Source organism: Anomaloglossus baeobatrachus, chromosome 4 (genome assembly GCF_048569485.1).
Source record: "Anomaloglossus baeobatrachus isolate aAnoBae1 chromosome 4, aAnoBae1.hap1, whole genome shotgun sequence".
Classification (NCBI taxonomy): domain Eukaryota; kingdom Metazoa; phylum Chordata; class Amphibia; order Anura; family Aromobatidae; genus Anomaloglossus; species Anomaloglossus baeobatrachus.
Window position 1 is genome coordinate 396,380,752 of NC_134356.1, and position 21,861 is coordinate 396,402,612.

The following is a 21,861-nucleotide window of genomic DNA, read 5'->3' on the forward strand; positions in this document are numbered from 1 at the left end:
GGCTCTGACTTACATCAGGCAATAATCAGCAATGGAGTTGTCAGAAATCTCACGGATGGTGGCCAAGTCTAGACTTCAATAACTAGATGTCATATAGCAAACAATGCAGAAAATAGCACATTATGACTTTACATTGCTGCTCGAGCTTCTAGAAATAAATTGCATTCGCCTTATTTTGCTTCTGTGGCAGGATAAAAGAAAAGCCGGTTTTGGTAATAAAGTCATATGAAAAGAATATGAAGCACTTGGCGATCTGTCAGATGACTAATGCAAGATGCCAGTGATGAATTTGTAGATTGTGTGAAGCCTCCATGTGTGCATTAAATTAGTCTAACTTTCCCCAGAATGTTGAAAATGGCTTTATACTGCTGATCTGATCCCACTCGCTCTCTGTTCAAGGAATGAGTGAGCTTGAGAAATTTAGCCCACTGTTTGTTGAACAAAGGCTTCGATTCACAAGCAAAAGTGTCGAAAGCCGAAAACTTTCAGACTCCTGTTTGAAATGTGATGTGTGAAAACCTTTTTGCTGTCTCAAACTATTTTTAAAGCGGTGTGCCAAGATGAAAACTGTTTCATGTGAGCGAAGAACATCAGTTGTAACCGAGGCACATTGCTTTATCTCAGCTGGGCATATATATACTGTAAACGTGTGCAAGAGAGAATGAACGAGAGAAAGTGAGCCAGGCAGAGCACTCTATGAATTCCGGTATTGTTTGCCTATTAATATGTCCTGAATGCAAGTTAACATTTCCAACACGCCTCCATTATGCCATACGTTCATAATGACATAATGCAAGGGAAAATGGTGTAGGCAGATGTAAATAAAGGGAAATGTAGATTGGTAAAGTCAACGTAGGCACACAATATATTTCAACGGCATTAAAGAGTTTTTTTGATTAACTGAAAAAATAAGTAGAGGGTAAGAGAACTGCATAAAATAAAGTAATGAACGACCCATTCCTTATCTGACAATTTGTCAACTTTTCTAAAGCTTCCACTCCTGTGCCCCTCACCAGTCTGACCGGGAGTTATGAAATCTATATCTACCCATATGCCAATTACCGTCAGCTAATTACTGGACCCTAAACTCAACCAAGCAGTGGACTATATTTACTGCGCTATAGTGGTGACCTTCTCAATAAACCTGATTGCTGCAGCCAATGATATGCAGGACATACTGGAACACCAGAAAGGTAGAGTATTTATCACCTAATGTGTATTTTATTGTTTTGTGTAATTTATTTATTTAATTTAATTTTTAAATAAGTCAGAAAACCTCTAAGTGACCAGATAAGGCAGTTAACAAAATGTGAAAAGTGAAAACTTGACTTTGCGTAAGGCCTATAGAAATCCCTTCACTGCCAACTTACATTTACAATACCGTGAATAACTGAAAAGAATTTCCATACCACCATGAATAACTGAGAAAAATGTTCATGTATCCTTGTATCCTTACTAAAAATAGTAATGTCTTTGATCACCAGAACAATCATTGTGCTCAAAGTCCAACTTTAAATGTTAGCCTTATAGAAACTTGACTTTATAGGTATCTATTGACCTTGGTATGTGAAATTATTGGCTGAAAAATAATTTTACTATTTTTCCAAATTATCAACCATTAGTAGAATATGTTGCTTCATACATCAGAAGAAATAACTTTGAAAGATTACAAAGGTTAAATTAGCTTCTGCCCACCATATAAGCCATATATTTATTAGAAATGAACTATACCTATTGAGAGATCATACAGTTAAACATTTGATCCTGATCTGAAAACTGAAGTAAATGGATTATGAATGATGACTCAGTGATACTATATATAATTTCCTATATCTTATATGTAGAGATAATCAAATCTAGCAAAATTCAAATTCAACAAACTGTGCTGATCTTCTGGGAAAGTTCAAAGCGCAGTTATACTCGGTAAAATATAAATGTCCCTTATTATGTAGGGTCTCACTAGACATAATATGTAAAAAATAAGAAATGCTTATACTCACTTTACTTCTCTCTCTCAAGCCCCTTTGTTCTTCACAATACCCATCCAGTCCCTGTTGCATCTTATCGAACGGTAAGCTAAAACATGCACCATGACCATATTCTGGCATATGCAGAACCCTCCTAGGCCTCATCAGAGCCAAAAGCCCCAGCTTAACTTGAGGACCGGGATTTCAGCGCTCGAGGTGACAGAAAAAAGATGAGACGAGGACCAGACAGGAGATGATGGAGAGCAGAGGGGCCGGAGAGATGAGCGGTAAGGAGATCATCAGTATTGTAATGAATCTGGACGAAATCGAATTACAAAAATATTCAGCATTTTTTCAAATACAGCTTTTTTGAAAATTCAAATTCACTTGAATAGATTCTGTCATTTTTACTTTTTTATATTCCTCTTGATTATCTTGTTAGACACCGATCATCAATGATTTTGCCCTAGTAAAGTTAGCTGTCTGTGTTGGCCTAGTTGGATTTGTCATATGTACAAACAATCGACTACAGTCAGTAAATTGTCATACTGTGAATAACTACAGTTCTTTATTCTACTTTTTATGTCAGCTCCTTTTGTCATGCTTGTTAGTTGATTAAAGTGACTTATGTTATGCATTATCCGTAGTGATACATCTTGTGTGTTTTATGTCCATCTCCGCCGGTAGCCGGCAATACACTTCTCAAATACAAAGACTAATGTATTCTGCTAGCCTAAACCTCATTCATCATTGTACTTTAGGAAAAGTAATCACGGCACTGAGATGTCCTCCTACCCACAACTAATTCCAACAAGACAAAATAATGAAGAATATTAGGAGGACATTCACTCCTTGTGAAAAAATCAGGTCCTAGCATGTTACAATGTGTTATATAAGGTAGAAGAAAAAAATGTATGTAATGTGTACAGCACTCTTCCCATTAACAAGGTCTGACATTAAAAATAGGCTATACCCCTAAGGCTATTTACTAAGGAGAAGCAAGCTACACGCTACCCTACCACCTGGAATAACCCCCCTGTGGCTATGTTATGATTAGTACATGGAACTGAGTATTTGGTTGAGATAATTGAATAGAGTAGGATATTTATTATTTACATTACCCTCTGGTTGTCTACAGCCCACACTATGATACATGTATAATAACACATCATTATATGGACATCTTAAAATACTATAAAAATGAGGCCCCACAATATCCATAAAATTGGCACACATATGTAGCAACTGTATTTTTGCCATGTTTATATAGAGAGCTTAGGAATGGAATTTTCAGCTCTAGCAATTTAGTATAGATTTTAGTATATCTCAAAGCCTAACTTAGGGCTCAATCAGAGGTTAGTTTTATAGTACAAGTTCTATCCGTGTTTTAATGGATAAAATTCATACTTATTACAGTCTAGGAAGCTACTCACATGTCTATGTCTATTTTGTTGACCAAGTAGTCCACACCAAAATACTTAAATATGTCCTATTTTGGTCGGAGTCATGGATCAAATTCGATATTGAAAGTCCATGAAAAAATGGACAGTGCTTGGATGTCATTTGTGTGCTGTCTGTTTTTCATGTTTGTTTTGCTAAAAGAAGCTTGTGAAAGTGTCTCGTATGTAAAAAAAAAACAACCCAACAGGAAATCTGATGGCAAAAACGGACACACTGCCCAAAATTGATGAAACCCTGATCCAAAACTGTGATGAAAATTGGTCCATTGTTCACGTACAAGACATCCATTAATGTCTGAATAAGGCCCTATTTTCAGAGAACTTATTTTGTTCTGGACTGTATTCCCTTACTTGGATGCAAAAATCCCACGGCATCCAAAATATGATAGGCATGGCGTACACTGTAATTTTCAAAGGAAATACAAAACCTCCTATCTATCGAGCTAAACGTGGTTATAAATTACAGTGGCAACCAGATGGCTATTGGGTCCACCACTTGTCATGCTCCTGGCATAGGAAAACCGTAAATGTTCAGAATGACGGACTAAGGCCGGGGTCACAGTGCCGTATAGTTCAGATGCGATATGCTCATGACACTAGAATCAAGCTCTGTTGCAAGCGTGAGCAGAGCAAAATCCATTGTGCTACGAATATCTTACATGGTTGCATTCTGTGTTGGTGTATATTGGACTGCACTCAGATGTCACCCGAGCGCAGTGTGATGTTTTGCATGCTCCCAATTGACCTTAAAGGTTGTGCGCCGTCTAAGATACACTGCCAATCGCACCATGCCATGATTTTTATCTAGAGTCCAATGGGCATGAGAACAAAAAAAAGATAGTTGGCACTGCCCCATAGTATAAGACCGGAGCAAGTGCCATCCTATAAAACATTGGATATCAGTCGTCCGTGTTATATGGTGGTGTGAGCGAGCCCTAAAAGGTAAATCCATTTTTTTATGGTGAAAGTTGAACAAAAGGTATTGGTTTATAAAATGCCATTTTGACGGCAAAGAATAAAAAATATATGATACAATCAGTAATTTTCCGCTAAAATAACTTGGTAGAAAATATTAGAACATAAAAAATTATCCAAATTTCATCTCATATTCTCTAAATAATAAAGTGAAAAAAACATTTTGTACAAGAAAAAAATGCATTAGAACTTTAAACACACTAGAAGTTTCACATACTGTACAGTACAGAACAGAAAATAAAAATCAATAGGACAAGTAGCCTCTGTTTTCATAAGATCTGCTCTTTATTAGACAAGATCTAGGCAATTTAGACAATCTCTAGACTCCAGCTTTGTTTATCACAAAGATTTCCATTGGGGTTAAGGTTATTGAGACCATCGATCGGCTGCAAGAGAGAAAGTACTACAAGCTTCCTATTTAGATGAATACTGGTTATTAGACACATAGAGAAAGGAGAAAACAAATAATAATCTCCACATTCAGCTTACTTTGTCATTTTTCTGTGGTATACCAGCTTTTATGAGAAGAAAAGCTAAAAATGAGAATGATTATACCGTAATCTGGAGCCCAAACATATCAAAGGCTCTCACAGAGTGAGCGTCCGGACTCTATAGATGTCTACGGGTGTTTATAGCTGCCCTACACATACACAGCACTCATTAGATTGCCAGGAAAATATTCTACCTAATAATTATATTATTCTTAACGATGTAGAATTATATAGAGAAGGAATCCCCCTTGTATTTATGGCTATCTTTATTCCAATTTATTTTAGATTATAGGATGAGCTGATGTATAATGAGGAAACATGTTCTCCTTACAAATTACACACTAATAATGTGGAGAATTCAACCATTACATACTTTAATATAAGGTAGCACTATTACCTATATCCTTTTTTGCTGTATTTTGGCATTTACGAAATCCATCAAGGATTTGGTGGATCTGTTTTGAGGCATTTTGCATCAGATCTGAATAACTTCTGATCCAATTGATTTGGATGAATTCAGAAGTCCGTGAAACACGATTATGGGATGTGATGTCCAAACCAGCTGTAGGCCATCTGACCTCAATTCAACAGCCTCATATATGCCAATGAGTTCAGGTCAGGTGACCCGTGGTTGGTTTGTACATGACGATCCATACTCATATCAAGTTTCAAACATGTCTGAAATCGGCCTTAAAAAAAGATGGTGAGCTAAAATACGTAAGTAAACATCCTGCTACTCCACTATTCAGGGGTGACGGAATCATGAAGCTAGTGTGCTGTGGCTTCACTCTAGGGTTCAAACCGGTGATATATGTTTATTGGTTGGTTTCCCTCTTGGTTGGACCACAGCCTGTTTTATGTTGGCCCAACTGCTGAAGGATCTCTTGTCTTTCCTATGCTTTGCCTTCCTGTTTCACTTCTATTCAGGTGGATATACTTTCTCGTTTTGTTTGCCCAATCACATTTTGGGAGGGGCTATTTATACTTAGTACTCACATGCCTCAGTGCTGGCTATATTTCCGATTGAATGGTTGTCTGGAGTCCCAACTCCTCGGTTAAGGGTTTGTTACTGAGAGATTGCTGTTTTCTGCAGTTTGTTTGTGTGAATCCCTTCCCAGTTATCTCCTATTTTATTTCATTTCGCTTGGAAGAGTTTCCACATATTCTGTTATTCTTTGAGACTGGATATTTTATTTCAGAAATATGTGCAAGTAAAGTGCCAGCAATGCACTGCTATTTGATTTGATTGACAGGTGCACTGATTTGATTGACAGGTGCAACAGCAAAGTAATATGTATATTTCTGCATTTCTAACACGCCCCTATCACGTGACAGAAATTATTCATACCTAGAAGGAGCCCATACAGTCTGACATCTATAGCGGCCAGGCAGCAGACAAGGCCGGGAATAGATAGCAAACCTCAACCCCCATAGTCCTGCCCCTGTTGCACCTGTCAATCAAATAGCAATGCATTGCAAAACCTCCAATCTCAGAACAAAAGCTATGCTTATATTCAGCATCCTAGGGCCAGTATAGCACTGGCTTAACTTTATATGTGAAAATCCTGCTGGTTGGTTCTCTTTAAACAGTAGATCATATTATCATGACACATTCCTTTAATATGTTATACACCCCTTTGTAGGCTTTATTTTGGGGATATTACCTTATAAAATCTTTACAATAAAATTCACAATAAATATTTGATTATTATTTCCCAGCAAACATCTAATCATAACTGCTGCTTTGTAGTAAGCTGATGACAGCAGTAAAACAGGGGGAGCCTGGTTCAGATCCCGCTCTAAGCATCTTGTAAACATGGGCAAGTCACTTTATCTCCTCGTGCCTAAGGCAGCAAAACACAGATTGTACACTTTGCAGGGTGGATTCAGTCTATTCCCATTGCCAAACACAGTATGCCACTAACTATATTGTAATTGGGAAACACATTCAGTCTCATAGGGGATAATGTGAAATATTTTATATTGTTAGTTAATGTTGTCATTATTGTATTAAATGCATGCATGAGTCTTCATGGAGGAAATATTCAAGTGGTCATACTTTAAAGCACCAGTCCAGAAATATGTTTTATTTCGCCGCTATAGTGGTGCTTTGAATCTAAGTCCCCTCACCCCTGTCTCACCCACCGACAGTTTAATTTTCTATCACCACCATTCCTGCTGGTCTCCAGTGATTTGTGACCAACAGCTCCAGTGTTTCATGTATCGGGCCAGAAGTCACTATTCAATATAAGTCTATGAGAGCCTTATTTTGACTCTCATAGAAATGCATTGGGAGCTTGTTATGAAATGTCTTAGCTCCAGCCAGTTAGAAGTTGCAGTTCCAAGATGGCAAAGAAGGCCCAACGTGGCACCGAAGAAGCATGAAAACGCCGTAGGGTGAGTATAACGCAATGTTAGAGGGTTTACACTTAAAGTGCCGCTCCAGGGCTGACAAAACAAAAATTTTAGATTAGTGCTTTAATCGTTAAAACAATTATACCAGTTAGGCCGCAGGAGGACGTACCGACACCGAGAACCAAGAGGTAAGGGGGTTACTTCTGCCTTCAAAGGTAGAAGCAGCTACTGACTGACAAAGAGGTACATTTTTTGCTTAGGGGCCATCTTGTGTCTGCAGTTGCCCCAGAGTTAGGGGTACTTTACACGCTGCGACATCGCTAGCGATTGCTAGCGATGTTGAGCACGATAGCTCCCACCCCCGTCCCTCGTGCAACAATTGGTGCTCACTGCCGTAGCGAGCATTATCGCTACGGCAGCGTCACACGCACATACCTGGTCAGCGACGTTGCTGTGACACCGAACTATCCCTCCCTCAAAGGGGAGGTGCGTTCGGCGTCATAGCGATGTCACTGCGGTGTGACTAAGCGGCCGGCCAATAGAAGCGGAGGGGCGGAGATGAGCGGGATGTAACATCCCGCCCACCTTCTTCCTTCCGCATTGACGGTGGATGCAGGTAAGGAGATGTTCGTCGCTCCTGCGGTGTCACACATAGCGATGTGTGCTGCCGCAGGAACGAAGAACAAGATCGTACCGGTGGCAGCAGCGATATTAAGGAAAGGAGCGACGTGTCAACGATCACCGTTTTGGAACGATTTTGCGATCGTTGATCGTCGCTCATTAGTGTTACACGCTGCGATGTCGCTACCGGCGCCGGATGTGCGTCACTAACGATGTGACCCCAAGGATATATCGGTAGCGATGTCGCAGCGTGTAAAGAACCCTTTAGACAATGCTTATTCTTTATTTTAGATAGCAAAGCTAAATGAAGGTAGTGACAAATAAAAAGTAGCTACTATAAAAAAAATTGAAAAAAAGTATTTCTAAAGATCCTTTATGATATGATAACGAACGTAGGGACTAGTCGCAAGGGCGTTAGTTCCTGTGCTTATTCCACCCTTTTAGCATGTTAGCACACCCACAGGGGCATTCTGATCATGTCAGTGGGCGGGCCAACATGCTAAGAGGGCGGAACGAGGGCAGGAACTAATGCCCTTGCAACTAGTCCCTTGTCTCATTAGCATATCATAAATGATCTTTAGATATACTTTTTGTAAAGATCTCTTTATTTATGCTATTGTATACAGGGACAGTTAGGCAGGGATTAGCAATATACACCCAGAACGGCTCGTGGCTCTGGGTGCATATTGCGCCTGATAGGTTACCTTTAAATGGATGTTCCTTTGTAAAGTCTATGGCTTCACTATATCCCGTATGCCCACCCAAAAAACATTTGGACTACTTGTCATACCCTTACTACTTGTATTTTCTCCTTGTTACAGATGTTTATATCATCACTTATTTGATATTCCTTTATGGTTAATACTGATGTGCAATTCAACAAACAATCATGGTTATCTGAATCCATATCTAATAAAGAATTATTAGCATTTTTATTTTCCAGTATCCAGTTCTAGAATGTGCTTGTATACAAAATGTCAGCATTAGGACCCACATACCAACAGTGTGTACTTTACCAATATCTACGGCACAATAGGATGCTAAGCTGCTTGACAGTGAAATATGTAATACCATGTTCTGCGCCAATTAGAGATATACTATTAAATCAATGAAGCACAGAGCAGGCTCAATTATTTGCTCAGAAAATAAAGCTGTGTATTGCGCAGATGCTCATAAAGATGGAATCCCTTGGCAATTAATGTCAAAGAAGAGATTATTATTTATGGGAGAAAAAGTGAAGCTGTTTATGCCCGAGTGGCTCTCTGTGAGTGGCAGGCTTGAGTCAATGTCCAATTTAACTTACCGGACCTGCAAGTGACCTGGCACTTCATCTTAATCACTGACAGGGTATCACTTTTTTACTGAAGAGGAGCCTGGGGCACAGATTAAGGTGCGGGAATGATAGTTACTGCAAGACCCGTATTGTGAAAACAATGTGGTTCATGCTATATTTTATTCTCATGGCTCTATGCAATAAATTCCATACATATTCTCCATTCTACGTTTTCCCATCACTATAGCAGGTTTACACGCACTCATTCAGAAAATGGCAGGTAAATGGTAATAGAATAGAAAATTGGATAAAATGACATATTCAGCTTGACTATATCTATACACATTTCGGGAGGGGAATAAAGAGGATTTACTGCTTCCAAAAAGGTAACTCCTGAGACTTATGAGCGGTATTGTCACACAGGCGCTTTGTCTTTGCTTCTTCAAACATATCAGGAATGTGGAAGGGGAAGTTGTGAGTAATGACATGTCGGGGTATGGTGATGTGACACTAGAGAGATGTGTGTCATTACTATACAGCTATGTAACGTCTGCTTCTGTTATAGGGTATTGTTATTATATGTGCATCTGTAAGAGGGTCATCATTAGAAAGACCTCACGCACCATAAAGAACATAATGCTTCTATTTTGTACATATAATATATATCTTGTAACGAGAATCTGTTCCTTCCCCCCAAAAAACATGTTTGTCTTAAAACCGTTTCTCTTGTTTTGATACAATTGCACTTGCGGTTGTAAAAAAATGAGAAGTAGAACATGTAAAGTCAGATGACATGACAGATGGCAATAACGGGAAAGCAAGGGCTTTAAAGAATGCATCCAATAGTAATCACTGGTCGCACGTTTAATATGGACTTAAAAGTGGTGTTTCTAGTTGCCATTGCTGTCTTCTAAATAAAAATAGAATTATTTCGAGCTGTGAAGGGCATTTCAACTTAAAACATCACTGGGATTTCAAAAGATCTTTCAGAGGAGCTGAAGATAAGAACATTACACTGATCATCATTTTGAAGTCTGCATAACAGACAGTTCTTTAATGCGTGATGTTGATGAGGTTTTCATCCAAACACTTCAGTTTTTAAGTCAAGACAACATAGAAAAATTGGCAATGCTCCAATAAAATCGTCTGACTTCCCTTTTTACAGATAGGAGCATGCGTGTGGTAGGGATTTGGAGTTTAGTGGTGTTTGAATTATTACATAAAAGTAATAAAGTGAACGTTTTATGGCTATGATTTTCCAACAATCACATACACCAACTTCTCTAAATAGTGGGCTCAAACATTTCCGTCATGTTCACTGCTAACACTTGTTGTTGTCACGTACTGTATATACTTGTGACCGCTGCAGCCAATCACTGGGCTTCGGAGTCAGTGATTGGCTGCAGTAATCATGTGGGTAGGCATCACATGGTCAATGTCAGGAATAAACAGAAATTGATGTGGAACACCAGAGCAGTGGATGGGAACTTTTTTAGTAATGTTTTTCTTTGCTATTATAACAACTAGTTTGCTTAAGGCCGCTTTACACGCTGCTACATCGCTAGCAATGTCACTAGCGATAGCACCTGCCCCGGTCATTTGTGCGTCACGGGCAAATCGCTGCCCGTGGCAAACAATATCACAGGTACGCGTCACACGAACTTACCTTCCTAACGACGTCGCAGTGACCGGCGAACAAACTCTTTTTTAAGGGGGAGGTTCGTGCAGCGTCACAGCGAAGTCACACAGTGATCCACCAATAGAAGCGGAGGGGCAGAGAGCAGCCGAATGAACGTCACTCCCACCTCATTGCTGGAGGACGCAGGAACGCTGTTGTTCGTCGTTCCCGGGGTGTCACACGTAGCGATGTGTGCTGCCTCAGGAACGACGAACAACCTGCGTCCAGCACCAGCAACGATATTTTAAAAATGAATGACATGTCAACAATAAATGATTTGGTGAGTATTTGGGATCGTTAGCGGTCGCTCGTAAGTGTCACATGCAACAACGTCGCTAACGAGGCCGGATGTGCGTCACAAATTCCATGACCTCAGCGACATCTCGTTAGCGATGTCGCTGCATGTAACGGGGCCTTTAGTTTCATTTGTCTCAATTGACGAGAGACACATTCTCAAAGTTATCATATATAACATACATACATATATATACATATATATATATATATATATATATATGTATATATCTATATATTAAAGCGGATGTCCACAACCCTTTCTTATTCCCCTTATTCGCCCCCATAAAAATAAATAAGCCTATACTCTCCTCCAAAGTGGCCATAGTTCCAGCGATGTCTTAAGTCACATTCCCGAGGCCAATGTGACATTGTTATGTAAAGCCAGTCACACAACCAATCAGTGCCTACTTCCTTCTTCCCATCTTCGTAAAGTTAAGCAGGATGTGAACGCTACACTGACTTCCAGCTCAAACATCCGATAGCGGGAAGAAGGAAGCCGGCACTGACTGGTTGCTGGGCCAGCATGACTGTCACGCTATTAAACGTGGCGGATGCGTTCACACCCACAGATGTCTGACACATAACAAAAACACAAGAAAACAATACGACAAGGGGGAACATTGAGGACACAATAACAATGGTGGACCCTGGTTATAGTGAGAGGGGTAGATGGGACACCTCCTATCCTCACCTATAGCTCCCCCTACTCTCCTAACCAGGTTCTATACAGTCTCTTCAACTGTCGCCGAGCAGGAACTTGAGACCCTGAAAAAACCCCGTAGTAACCCTAGCTAGTCCATTGGCAGGTGGGAGATGCTAGCCCCACCACTGCACTAAGGTGACACAAGGAAAGGTAAGACAAACAGGGGAGACAGCAACAAAAGGATAAAGCACGGCTTCTGGAACGCTCCTTCACAGCTCCTTCCCTCAAGAGGGCCAAAATACAAATGGACTTGTATAATCAGCAGATTGCTGGAAAACCTACCTACGTAAACACAAGGGGTGTGACAACAGAGCAGCTGCAGCTGACCTGCCCTGCTGGAAAGCTGTTAGCACCAAAACTGACATTAACTGTTCCAGTTCCAAGAGAAACAACATTTAAATGTAGAGTCCACCGCTGTACTAAGATGACACAAGGAAAGGTAAGACAAACAGGGGAGACAACAACAAAAGGATAAAGCACAGCTTCTGCAGCACTCCTTCACAGCTCCTTCCCCCAAGAGAGCCAGAATACAAATGGATTTGTATAATCAGCAGTGATTGCTGGAAAACCTAGCTACTTATACACAAGGGGGCGTGGCAACAAAGCAGCCGCAGCTGACCTGCCCTGCTGGAAAGCTGCTAGCAGCAAAACTGACATTAACTGTTCCAGTACCAAGAGATACGACATTTAAATGTAGAGTCCAAGATGGAGATGAGAGGCTCTAATCCAAAAGCTGCCACTAGTCTCTAATAACAGGAAGACGACTGTGACACTGACATAATAATGTCAAGTGGGCATTGGAAATGCGACATCGCTGGAACTGCGGCCATACTAGAAGTGAGTATAGACTTATTTATTTTCACAAATGTGGAAAACGGGAATGACTAAAGATTGTCCAAGTAGTGGACATTCCCTTCATATGAATATGAATATATAGTCAAATAATTTAGAAAAAGATCCTAGTATATTTAAATGTTACTGTTGTCATCTACCTGTACAGATCTGTGGACAGAAAAAAAAGTCTGATAAAACAATAGATTATGTGAGAGAATTCTCCTGTACTCAATGACTAAAGGCCACTTTGCACACTGCGATATCGGTCCCGATATCGCTAGTGTGGGTACCCACCCCCATCTGTTGTGCGGCCGCCCAATAGAAGCGGAGGGGCGGAGATGAGCGGGACGTAACATCCCGCCCACCTCCTTCCTTCCGCATAGCGGCCGGGAGGCAGGTAAGGAGAGCTTCCTCATTCCTGCGGTGTCACACGGAGCGATGTGTGCTGCCGCAGGAACGACGAACAACTTCGTTACTGCTGCAGTAACGATAATTGAGAATGGACCCCCATGTCACCGATGAGCGATTTTGCACGTTTTTGCGACGATGCAAAATCGCTCATCGGTGTCACACGCAACAACATCGCTAATGCGGCCGGATGTGCGTCACAAATTCCGTGACCCCAACGACTCAGCATTAGCGATATCGTAGCGTGTAAAGTCCCCTTAAGTGCATTTGTATAGGAGTGTTCTGCATTTCCTAGTCCTACAAAACACTTTCGAAATGGAAACCTATTGAGCACAGTCCTAGTACATATATATTGAATTCAATAGATGGACTTTTGCTGCTACAAAGAAGGGATTACAACTTGACGGATGACATCTTGGGTTTATAATCTAAACGGTTTGCAACTTCCTTTAATGAATCAGTGTTAGCTAAAATATCCTTTGGACTCCATAAATGAATGAAGTTTGGCATTGAGCCGATAGACAATGTTATCTCCTGAAATCAGTAATTTACTATTTAAATACAGAGAGTATAAATTGTATAAACATGCGGCTTATAAGCAGCGGTTCATAGCAGTGCTAACAGAGCAGTGTTGGGGTCCGAAAAAACATCCCTAAAAGCCCTTCCTGAAAGCCAGTGTAGCAGGGAAACAATAGACATGAATTTTTGCATCTGTAAAAGCTCTGTTTCAATAAGAAATGACAGGCTAACACTCTGCCAAAGAAGACTCTTGAGCGTTTTCCAAATTGAAGGGCGAGTATTTGGATACAGCTAACAGTGTTCAAAGCTTTATCCATGTTTTACTGTCTGAATCGTTGCCCGATGGCAACTGGATGTTCAACTACAATTCAGAAACCATCTTTTGTGTGCAGGGCCTGGCATTACGGAACAATAGCCTGCCATGTCCTAATGATATATGGAGCATGGAATAGGCTTTAACAATACAGCTAATGGCAATGTGAAGAGCTCTGCTAACTAGCAGTCTGTTTTATTTGACGAGCCATTCCGACACTACATTATTACATTGTGAATCTGAATGTAAAACATGGCCCTAGCTGCTAACATGTTAACATGTATATGGCTTATGTTCTAAAGAACTCAACAGGCAGTTAAATCCAAACTCCTCTGAGACCCCTCCTACAAAGCTGTTGTGCGGTAAATAATCTATGGGTTATTGAGCTTACACATGTACTGAATTAATATAGTGTATGACATATTCATAATAATGGTTGCAAATATCTGATTTAATCTATCTACATACAAATTTAAAAAGAGGGACATCATAGAGTTACAGCTGGATAAAGAAGACGGAAAAAAAAATTATACAGAAATTGTCCTTGCCTTCCTGTACAGTTAGAGAAGTTGGACATTATCCATTATAAGATTTTTATACTCAAATTTTCTTATGTATCAAAGGACCTTTAGATTTGCTTCAGTTTCAGAGCTTTGATGTCACTGCTACCCCTGTACCTCTTATTGCTACACCTATGAGAAACCTTATTAGGCTTATTGAAGCTTATAGAAACCACCTTGTGGCATGCCATTTATCAAAAGCACTGAGAATTGTAACTTTATATCAAAACCTTTATATAGAAATGTACTAACATCTAAGACAACTGTTAAAGATCTCTACACAAATCTCACAACAGGTTCATAATATTCCTCGAAAATTGCTGCTGGGGCCAAACATTGGGTTGTCTACTGAAGACGTCCTATACTAAAATAATAGTAAACTGGCTCATAACGGTACAGTTAAACTCAAATAAACCATTTTTATCACCACTGGAATACAAAAAAATATAGACCGATGTTAAATGCACTATGAGATAAGACAAGCTGACAAAGGCACTGTGAGTCTGGGTAATATTCTACATGGAAACCTTTAGTTGTGGCATCTTGTGGGTGCTACTTTGTCAAGTTCCACCCATCTAAACATCGTTGCAGATCAAGTACATAAGCATATGAGCTGGAAAAAAAAGAGTTTGATCCAATAAAGACCCAATCCTCTCAACATACAGGGCTTAAAGAGTAGCTATCACTAATCTAAAGGTGCCCTTGATTGACTAAAGCAATAGACAATCCCAGATTTCTGATTTTTCGAGATATAGTCCTGCGCCAGAACGTCACAATATTTGCCCTAATCTCTCCCAAAAGCCAGCCCTGAACTTCTGGGTTGAAATATACTGCCGTGTATACTCTTGTAAGCTGTAATATCATTACAGTGGTTACTATTTACCATATTACCAACTTAAGAAAGTATGCAGGAGCACTGGATTAGTTTAAAGAACTAGATCTAGTAAAATTTTGCTATTTCACTGCGAAAGCGACCATGGAAGAATGTGTGATCTCACTCTGCATGCAGAAATCTCACTGCTCAGAAGTTCAGGTCCGACTAAGAATTCAGGCATTTTCGGAGGACTTTAGGGACATTTCTGCAAAGTTTTGCTAACAAACGGGAAGCATGAGATTGGTAATATGTTTTCGTTAAAAAACCTGCTGCTAACGTCTTGGCGCCAAATATCACAGGACACCATCAGAGGTCTAGTAAATTATAGCAAACCATGACACTCAATATTTTTTTTGAAGAAATATACTGCTTAAATTTTGGTTTCCATATGTACATATAGAGAAATGGCCAACGTTTCAACCTGTGTTGGACCTTCATCGTGCCCTAATTTGTGATATTGTGATACACGCTGCTGTAATCTCTATGCTCATGTTTTTAGTTTATTTTTAGGGATGATCGAATATCACAAATATTCGGCTTTGCGAATATCCGAAGAATAGGTCGCCGCTATGCGAATATTCGATGCGCAATGTAAGTCTATGGGAAGCCCGAATAGTTGCTATTCAGCAACTATTCGGGTTTCCCATAGACTTACATTGCGCATCAAATATTCACAAATAGTCGAATAGCAGCAACCTATTCGGCAAATATGGGCGTTGCCGAATATTTGAGGTATTCGATCATCCCTATTTATTTGACTTTAGTTTCTGGGGTCTTGTAAGACCGTGCCTTGATGGATCAACACTGTTTTGATAGCACAAATTGGAAAGCATACAAAACTGTGAACATTTCCAGGCAAGAGGTTTAGATGTTATGACCAAGTGATTGACGTAAATAGCTGATAATACAATGTAGACTCTCTAAACATAAATTCAGAAGGTCATGTGTTACGGGGGGCTGTCTGATAATAAAACCTAAAGGAGTAACAGACAGTCAGGGTCCACCGTGCAAAGACTCTGCTGCAGACTATGGCAGAGTGCAATACCTCTGTTAAACTCACAGAGGAATATAATTAGTAAATAAGGCAATTCCTCCCTTACTTGGAGGGTATGTGGAATGGTCTCTGTTAATAATCACAGAGACAAAGGCAGTGAGTGTGAAATGGCACCTACCTAGGTCCGTTCCTCTAGTGGTGCCAGGAAACGGACAGCAGCGTAAGCCGCACAAAGCTCCTTCCTGTGTTCGCTCCACTAGTGTGCGAGGACACGAACCACTAGATATAGCACCTGCCTAGGTCCGCTCTTCTAGTGGTGCAAAAGAGACGAAAATCAGCGTAAGCCACACAAAGCTCCTACCTGCGTTCGCTCCACTAGTGTGCGAGGACACGAACCACTAGATATGGCACCTGCCTAGGTCCGCTCTTCTAGTGGTGCAAAAGAGACGAACAGCAGCGTAAGCCGCACAAAGCTCCTACCTCTGTTCGCTCCCCTAGTGTGCGAGGATACGAACAACTGCCAGACGCAGTATAAGGAACGTTACCCTAGCGGCAACGTCCACCTACGAGTAGAATCACAAGGCCCAGCCAAACCATGTGCCTCAGGCACCTGCCTATGTCCACTCCCCTAAGAGGTAAGGATACGGACTGCAGCCGAAGCTGTAAGGTATAAGAACGCTACCCTGCCGGTAGCACTCACCTAGCATAGACAGAGAGATGCCTAGAGGAACGTGCACAGAGCGTCTACTCTCATGCATGAACCAAGAGGACTGAGCGCCGTGCGGCGTGCGTCAGGGTCTTATATAGACTCTGTGCCTCATCCAAGATGGAGGACACCAGAGCCAATCCGCTGCCAGAATGACAGGAATGACGTCACGCTGGCCTATCACCGAGCAAAGCGTCACAAGCACATGACCAGCGACCAATCGGCATAGAAGGTGTCAGAGACATGTGACCACGTGTCACAAGCACATGACCAGCAGCCAATCGGCATAGAAGGTGTCAGAGACATGTGACCTCGTGTCAGCGATGATGTCACCCGCACATGTGCAATGGCTCCAAGATAGGACTTAGTCTCCAGCGCTTGCCCATGTGCAGTAGCAAGAAATCTGGACATAGTCTCCAGTGCTCGCACATGTGCAGTAGCAAGAAATCTGGACATAGACTCCAGTGTCACAGCAACCGTAACATCATGGTTCCTTATACTGTTATTTCTTTTTCATTACATCGTTTACATGTATTTAAGGACTAAATAGGCAAAAAAGTCAACACAATTATATACACCAATGTAGTCCATATACATAGATAGCTGCCAGGATAATCAGTGGTGCTCTGTCATTATGCACAAAGTCACCGAAAGTCGCTGATAGTAGTAGGGAAGATGATGGCACTCACCACCTCATGGAGCATCTTATTTATTATTTAATCAATACTACTACTAGGTACTATTTCAAGACTAACATAAGTTGGTCTATATATCAGTTGGCCCCACAAATAGTTTCTCCTTATTCTGTTATTAGCACCATATGCCCAGAACTATTAGAATATTTAGATTTTTTTTCTTCTATATTTTTCACTGCCTAATCATTTACCCTTCAAAAATATGTCAAAAATATATTTACTTATTTTTTTCCAGGAAATAATGAATAACGCATGCTATTTTTGTATTTCCAGAATTCCAGCTTTTTCTACATCACCTCTTTATGTCACCGCTCAATATATAGCTTTTAATTGCCTGTCACTATAAATACAGCCTATGGCAGCATTATGCCTGATGCACAGCAGCAATTCAGCACAGACTAAAGTCAAATATGACCTTTTCTGCCTAGCAATTATGTGAATAGAACATTTTTTGGGGGGAAAATAAAGCAGGTAGATAAATATATTGGAGAAATACTTTTGCTCATTCTTGACTTTTCCCAGATAAAAAACATGCTTTGATGTGATAACAATATATCTATTTGGCATAGTGCCAATTTGCTGCAAATTGAAGAGAACAGTATGCTAATGAATGTAACACAAGAACAATCATATAAGCTGTATGCTGTTTTGTACAACTGATATTCAGCTTGATAATAAAACTTGTCAATTTATTTGCAAGTTGAGCAGCCAGCACTATAAGAAGCTTTACTAGGTGGCCATCTTAAATGACAATCAACCATATTTCTACAAGTTCCATGTATGACACACACAAGCCACGTCCAAAATGAATGGTGACCCTTACATAATAAAACCCAAGCCAACATGCTTAGAAGTACATAATGATTAGAGCTGAGGGAATATATTTGAATGGAATTGAAGTCTACTTGAATGTACCCCACCTCTCTACCCCAACACATCAGACTCTCGCCAACCGTGGAAACCTTCAAAAGGAACCTGAAGACCTACCGTTTCCGACAAGCCTACAACCTGCAGTAACCCTAATGTCCACCATAGCATTGTACGAACCGCTCTACCCTCACCTACTGTATCCTCACCCTTCCCCTGTAGACTGTGAGCCCTCGCAGGCAGGGTCCTCTCTCCTCCTATACCAGTCTGTTTTTGTAATGCTCATGATAGTTGTACTTGTCTATGTATACCCTTTTCACTTGTAAAGCACCATGGAATAAATGGTGCTATAATAATTATGCTGTTAGGTTACGACAGACCTTAGAACATAGGGTTAATTAAATTAGCACAGAATAATCTTCCTAATCCGTTCATTTCTATATGATATCAATGCATATAGTCACTCTTCTTAGTGACAAGCACCTAAAATTCTATTCAAAAGTGTTCTTTCAGAGGAGGGTGTTCTTCTCAAAGAATATAGGCAATATACAGTACATTAGATATGTTGCAACAGGAACTTCTATGAATATCCCCCAAAACCTTTATTGAAGAAGGCATACTAAAGCTTGCCATACACATCAGACTCTCGCCAACCGTGGAAACCTTCAAAAGGAACCTGAAGACCTACCTCTTCCAACAAGCCTACAACCTGCAGTAACCCTCAGTCCACCATAGCGTTGTACAAACAGCTCTACCCTCCTCTACTGTATCCTCACCCATGTCTTGTAGACTGTGAGCCCTTGCAGGCATGGTCCTCTCTTCTCCTATACCTGTCTGTGCCTTGAAATGGTCATCATTATTGTATTTGTCTATGAATGCCCCTTTTCCACATGTAAAGCACCATGGAATAAATAATGGTGCTATAATAATAATAAAAAATAATAATAATGTTACAAAAATCCATATGGGTCATAATGCAAAAATGTTTTAAATTTACTTCCATGCCATGTGCATTCAGTAATATAGCGTCCACAGGCTACCATTTTTCTGAACTATAAAGGGCCATCACAGGGTTTAAAAACTTATACTCATCTTATCGCTCACCTCTTTGACCCCTCCACTCTTCGTCATCTCCCGTCAAGTTCTTGTTGCAACTGGCTATCACCTTTGAGAGTACTGAATTCCCTGAGCACCCCAGAATAAGCTGGAATTTCTATGTCTGATGAGTTCTGGGACGGTTCTACACATGTGCATGCAAGGCCACGGCGCACACCTTACATTTATTATGATTTGGGGTCTGGAGAGACCCAAGAGAAATAATTAGCAACATTAAATTCACACAAAATAACTTCTCTTGTGAATAAAATTTCCCTGGAACATCTGTGCGAACAGGCGAATTCGAATTTTACCTAATCCCTTCACGTCTAATAGTGACTGATAACGGTACTCTTCATGTTTTTCATATGATTAAAGTTCTTACATTTTAGGGGATGGTTCTGACATTTTCCATTTGGGTTATTTTTATTAACTGCCCTTGTCAATTGAATATTGACTTCAGGGGGATCTTTTTGAAGGGATAATGTTAAATATTATACATAAATATGTATATACAATATAAACATCTTTATTACTACTGAACATTTTTAACTATTTAGGTGGATGAATACATTGTAAATGTCATTTTGCCGTTATTGGCTAGTTAATAAGATAATACATCTGTAGTGACAGTTTGTTCGGCTGTTTTGGGGTAATATTTTCCATTATCCACATTGTAAAGGACTATTAGATCTTGTTAGCCTGCCTTTCTTTCCTTTCATTGTATTTTGTGTAATGTACAATGTATTTAAAGTGGTTGTCAACTACTTTAAGGCGGGCTACACTACGACATCGCAGGTGCGATGTCGGTGGGGTCATGTCGAAAGTGACGCACTTCCTGCGTCGCTCTAGTCATCATAATGTGTAAATCCTAGATGATACGATTAACGATAGCAAAAGCGTCGTAATCGTATCATCGTTGTAGCGTCGGCGAATTCCATAAGTACGCTGACGCGATGTTACGATGTTGTTCCTCGCTCTTGCGGCAGCACACATCACTGTGTGTGAAGCCGCAGGAGCGAGGAACATTTCCTACCTGCGTCACCGCGGCTCCCGTCGGCTATGCGGAAGGAAGGAGGTGGGCGGGATGTTTACATCCCGCTCATCTACGCCCCTCCGCTCCTATTGGCCGCAAGCCATGTGACGTCACAGTGACGCCGCACGACCCACCCCCTTAATAAGGAGGCGGTTCGCAGGCCACAGCGACGTCGCAGGGCAGGTGAGTGCATGTGAAGCTGCCGTAGCGATAATATTCGCTATGGCAGCTATCCCAAAGATATCGCAGCTGCGACGGGGCGGGGAATATCGCGCTCGGCATCGCAGCATCGGCTTGCGATGTCGTAGTGTGCAAAGCCCGCCTTACACTGATGGCCTATCCTTAGGTCTATAAATGTCTGTTCGGCCGGGGTCCGACACCCCTCACCCCCACCGATCAGCTGCCCTCAGTGGTGGTGGCGACAGCTGGAAATGCTCAGTTCCGTAGCTGCTCTGACTTTTGATAGTGGCCGCGGCTGGGTACTGCACATCTGTCACCTATTCAGATTACTAGGAGGCGGTCATGCAGTACCCGGCAGCGGCCACTATCAGAAGACGGAGCAGTTACGGAACTGAGCATTTCTAGCTGCCTGCTGCCGCTGGGAACGAGAACAGCTGATCGGCAAGGGTGTGGTGTGTCGGACCCCGGCTGAACAGGCATGGATGACCTATCCTATGGATAGGCCATCAAGGTAAAAGTAATGGACAACCCCTTTAACATTAATAAAGTATAAGAGATTTATATATTAAAGTGGCTATTGTACTCTTTTTGACTGGTAAGTTTTAAAACTCACATTATATAGTTACATTTTAAAAAAAAAATACATATTTAATGTTTTAATTCTCCTATGCTTCCTTTTTTGTTTAATTGCATTAACACGTGAAATATTGCACCCTCTGTTAATTTTGTCTTAAGCAGCCATCCACCTGAACAAATACAAATCAGATGTCCTCCTAAAGATATCAGCAAATGTTTGAAAAGTAAAATCCTCTTTAAACTTTACCCTAAAGCCAATCTTTTAGTAGAGTTTTTATTTTTCTATATTTTCTGCATCTGGTACACGAAATATGTACTATAGCTTGTTGATATATCTGTCTTATTGCTTTGCCCAAACACAGCCAGATGGAAGCTTTCAGAATC

General features: G+C 40.7%; 1 protein-coding gene across 20 annotated transcripts in view; it reads right to left on the bottom strand.

The window, feature by feature from the left end:
• Positions 1-21,861, bottom strand: part of CELF2 (CUGBP Elav-like family member 2) — a 621,764-nt gene that overhangs the window by 350,028 nt on the left and 249,875 nt on the right. The window contains exon 1 of one of the 20 annotated variants that reach the window (XM_075345299.1): positions 14-303. The exons of the other annotated variants lie outside the window; for them this stretch is intronic. The gene's annotated coding sequence lies outside the window, so the exon portion shown is untranslated. Of the gene's footprint in view, positions 1-13; positions 304-21,861 lie in introns of those variants that run through there. 20 annotated transcript variants of the gene reach the window in all.